This window comes from Anopheles stephensi, unplaced genomic scaffold, assembly GCF_013141755.1.
Source record: "Anopheles stephensi strain Indian unplaced genomic scaffold, UCI_ANSTEP_V1.0 ucontig228, whole genome shotgun sequence".
In the NCBI taxonomy this organism is placed as follows: domain Eukaryota; kingdom Metazoa; phylum Arthropoda; class Insecta; order Diptera; family Culicidae; genus Anopheles; species Anopheles stephensi.
Window position 1 is genome coordinate 5,001 of NW_023405156.1, and position 5,000 is coordinate 10,000.

The 5,000-nt window shown below is 43.9% G+C and overlaps 1 non-coding gene across 1 annotated transcript in view; it reads left to right on the forward strand.

Moving 5' to 3' along the window:
- The window catches only part of LOC118516104, a 4,264-nt gene extending 4,195 nt beyond the window's left edge, over positions 1-69 (forward strand). Inside the window, exon 1 of the ribosomal RNA XR_004907681.1 lies at positions 1-69. This exon is cut by the window's left edge and continues 4,195 nt beyond it. This is a non-coding gene — a ribosomal RNA (large subunit ribosomal RNA).
- Positions 70-5,000: the final 4,931 nt, after the last annotated feature.

Here is a 5,000-nt window from a genome sequence, read left to right on the forward strand (position 1 = left end):
CTAGGAGTTTCAAGTTGTAGAGATGCGTTCGCATCGATCCTCTCAGGCGACCTACGCCTGGTGGTGTTATGGTGGACGCAAGGCACGTCCTGGCCCGGTAGTATGTACAAGAAAATGTACAAGTCCGGGAATACGGGGTGCATCGTATGTAACGTTCGATGTACATATAAAGCCTGGTAGGTGTTGGGATTATATCTGCAACACGGGCATTATCGAAAGATGGTTAAGTGGAGTCACCCAATGGGTGCCGTGCGTTATCAGGTACGTAATGCACAGTAGAGATACATTGTCGGGAGGTGGAACCCGAAAAATGTACAAGTCCGGGAATACGGGGTGCATCGTATGTAACGTTCGATGTACATATAAAGCCTGGTAGGTGTTGGGATTATATCTGCAACACGGGCATTATCGAAAGATGGTTAAGTGGAGTCACCCAATGGGTGCCGTGCGTTATCAGGTACGTAATGCACAGTACAGATACATTGTCGGGAGGTGGAACCCGAAAAATGTACAAGTCCGGGAATACGGAAAAGTTCCCCATGAAAGGCTGGGGATACAATTATTGATACAAATAATGTGCCTAAGGGTACATTTATTTTTCTAAGTCCCAGAAATCCGTCACTGAACATCACGACTTACAAACACATCTTCCCCGGTCCTCCCATATACGGCACGGGGACAAGTATGAAGAATGAAAATCATGTGTGTATGGAACATATAATGTGCCTGAGAGCACATTTTTTTTCTAAGTCCCAGAAATCCGTCACTGAACATCACGACTTACGAAGACATGTTCCCCCGGTCCTCCCATATACGGCACGGGGACAAGTATGAAGAATGAAAACTATGTGTGTATGAAACATATAATGTGCCTGAGAGCACATTTTTTTTCTAAGTCCCAGAAATCCGTCACTGAACATCACGACTTACGAAGACATGTTCCCCCGGTCCTCCCATATACGGCACGGGGACAAGTATGAAGAATGAAAACTATGTGTGTATGAAACATATAATGTGCCTGAGAGCACATTTTTTTTCTAAGTCCCAGAAATCCGTCACTGAACATCACGACTTACGAAGACATGTTCCCCCGGTCCTCCCATATACGGCACGGGGACAAGTATGAAGAATGAAAATAATGTGTGTATGGAACATATAATGTGCCTGAGAGCACATTTTTTTTCTAAGTCCCAGAAATCCGTCACTGAACATCACGACTTACGAAGACATGTTCCCCCGGTCCTCCCATATACGGCACGGGGACAAGTATGAAGAATGAAAACTATGTGTGTATGAAACATATAATGTGCCTGAGAGCACATTTTTTTTCTAAGTCCCAGAAATCCGTCACTGAACATCACGACTTACGAAGACATGTTCCCCCGGTCCTCCCATATACGGCACGGGGACAAGTATGAAGAATGAAAACTATGTGTGTATGAAACATATAATGTGCCTGAGAGCACATTTTTTTTCTAAGTCCCAGAAATCCGTCACTGAACATCACGACTTACGAAGACATGTTCCCCCGGTCCTCCCATATACGGCACGGGGACAAGTATGAAGAATGAAAATAATGTGTGTATGGAACATATAATGTGCCTGAGAGCACATTTTTTTTCTAAGTCCCAGAAATCCGTCACTGAACATCACGACTTACAAACACATCTTCCCCCGGTCCTCCCATATACGGCACCGGGACAAGTATGAAGTATGAAAATTTTTGGTCACAGCGTGAAATCCCTCTAATGATCATGAAAATAGCATCGGATCACTTATCTGACCATAAAAAGTGAACCAAAACCCTATTTGAACAAACTTTTTGGTCCTATGAAAAATTCACTTTTCATATATGTCATGGTCGAAAATTTTCTAAGTCCCAAAAAATCACATATTCTCGAATATCTCGAAAACTACGTATCGGACAGGGGTCAACCAAGGTGTTTTAGAAAGGTCTTTACAAGCTCTATTTAATGAGCCATAGCGACTTTCAAGTGATTTTTTGACACTTTTTCGCATATCGGCATCCTTGGTTCCCATACTGGCCATAGACCATAGGGCACCGAACGGCTAACTTTTGGTCCGGGGGTGAAATTTTTTTTTCACGAGATTTTGATGAAAATGGCTTCGGAACGCGTTTCTAATAATGAAAAGTGAAACCAAACAGTATTTGCGAAGAAAAAATTGTCCTATGAAAAAATCACTTTTTCTTAGGGTACGGGTCAAAAATTTTCTAAGTCCCAAAAAATCACATATTCTCGAATATCTCGAAAACTACTTATCGGACAGGGGTCAACCAAGGTGTTTTAGAAAGGTCTTTACAAGCTCTATTTAATGAGCCATAGCGACTTTCAAGTGATTTTTTGACACTTTTTCGCATATCGGCATCCTTGGTTCCCATACTGGCCATAGGCCATAGGGCACCGAACGGCCAACTTTTGGTCCGGGGGTGAAATTTTTTTTTCACGAGATTTTGATGAAAATGGCTTCGGAACGCGTTTCTAATAATGAAAAGTGAAACCAAACAGTATTTGCGAAGAAAAAATTGTCCTATGAAAAAATCACTTTTTCTTAGGGTACGGGTCAAAAATTTTCTAAGTCCCAAAAAATCACATATTCTCGAATATCTCGAAAACTACTTATCGGACAGGGGTCAACCAAGGTGTTTTAGAAAGGTCTTTACAAGCTCTATTTAATGAGCCATAGCGACTTTCAAGTGATTTTTTGACACTTTTTCGCATATCGGCATCCTTGGTTCCCATACTGGCCATAGGCCATAGGGCACCGAACGGCCAACTTTTGGTCCGGGGGTGAAATTTTTTTTTCACGAGATTTTGATGAAAATGGCTTCGGAACGCGTTTCTAATAATGAAAAGTGAAACCAAACAGTATTTGCGAAGAAAAAATTGTCCTATGAAAAAATCACTTTTTCTTAGGGTACGGGTCAAAAATTTTCTAAGTCCCAAAAAATCACATTTTCTCGAATATCTCGAAAACTACTTATCGGACAGGGGTCAACCAAGGTGTTTTAGAAAGGTCTCAACAAGCTCTAAATAATGGGCCATAGCGACTTTTTAGTGATTTTTTGACAAATTTTGTCATATCGGCATCCCGAGTTCCCATACTGGCCATAGGCCATGGGGCCCCGAACGAAAAAATTTTGGTCCGAGGGTCAAAATTTTTTTTCTCATAAATTTGTTCAAAACGCCGTCGGAACGCGCCTTAGATCATGAAAAGTGAAAAGAAACAGTATTTTGCAAAAGTTGGGGTGGCCTATGACTTACATGGCCACGTCCTAGGTCCGAGTTCCCGAGGTCGTGTTCTTCAGTGGCGGAAAAAAATGGCCACTTGTGGGAGATGCAAAATGTTCATTTTGTATTATAGGGGACACACTATCGAAGCGAAAATTTCAGAAATGGCCTAAAACGTGAAGAAATGATGGGGTATGTACGAAAAGAAGGTTTTTATGGTCAAACGGTGAAAATTTTTTTTTTATGAAAAATTTTGGTCTCCCACCGTTCATGAATTTCTAGGACCAAAAATCGAAAAATTTGAAAACTTCACGATCGAAAGGGAAACGCATATGTGGTGTTCCTAGGTGTGTACGGTGTACGAAAAACGGGTTCACGATGAGATATCAGGCAAATAAGTGGACCTAAAGTGAGTTATACGGGTAAGACGAGGTGTCCAAAGACCGAAATAGGGGTACCAACTGAGAACGAAATGAAGGTCCCCGAAGTCGCCATACAAGTTATAGGAGGTGTCCAAAGTACGAAAAGAGTTCCATATTCGGCTGTTCCTACTATATGGTTCCCTGATTGCTGCTCCAAGGAGTAGTGAGGAAGTGTCCAAAGGTCTGTTGGGGGTATCGAGGTGATACCCTCGACGGACAATATGCACGAAAAGTGGTTCGATGATCTATCCTGTAGGTCGTACGGCAGCCATACCCGGCTGGAAGTACCGCGGTAATTCCGCAATAAAACGTTCGCCAGACGAACAAACAAATTGAATTAGCTCATCGTAGTGTACGGAAACGAAACGAAAATGTAAGGTGATTAGGGATCCGGGAGCAATCTCGCGATCCCATGGTTCGGTGTAAGAAATGATACGAAGTGTTCATAAGTCTCCTCTGGAGGCAGAACCATCGTAGCAAAGTTCGGGAACCCAAGGGTCACAAAAACTCGTAGGACGATATCCACGAATAATCGGGGACTTGTGGGGACTACCGTGCCCTGACAAGTCAACTACACCTTAACTGGTGATGGTCGTCCTACGGGGACCTGCGGGGAACAAAAGGGTCACTAAAACTCGTAGGACAATATCTCCGAATAATCGGGGACTTGTGGGGACCACCGTGCCCTGACAAGTCAACTACACCTTAACTGGTGATGGTTGTCCTACGGGGACCTGCCGGGAACCCAAGGGTCACAAAAACTCGTAGGACGATATCCACGAATAATCGGGGACTTGTGGGGACTACCGTGCCCTGACAAGTCAACTACACCTTAACTGGTGATGGTCGTCCTACGGGGACCTGCGGGGAGCAAAAGGAGTCAGAAACAATCGTAGGACGATATCCACGAATAATCGGGGACTTGTGGGGACTACCGTGCCCTGACAAGTCAACTACACCTTAACTGGTGATGGTCGTCCTACGGGGACCTTCAGGGAGCCGCAGTAAGTCGCAGGTCGTATGCGAGCCTTGATTGGTCCTGTTGGGGGCGTGCGGGGTGTAATGCCTCGGTACGTCAAATGTTGGTGTACGATGTACATCGATAATCTGACATCCTCCTGAACAACCTTTGCTCGTGTGGTTATTGGCGCTGTGGAGTCGGTGTACTGCCGCAGGTCAATGAGAGTGGTCACAACAAAGATTGTGTCACCTGATGAACGTAGAAAGAGAGTCTGCGGGGACTGGTGCCCTGGTAGACAAAAAATATCGAACAAGCAATTGACGAAGACGAATTCTGGTTGATCCTACCAGTAATATACGCTTGTCT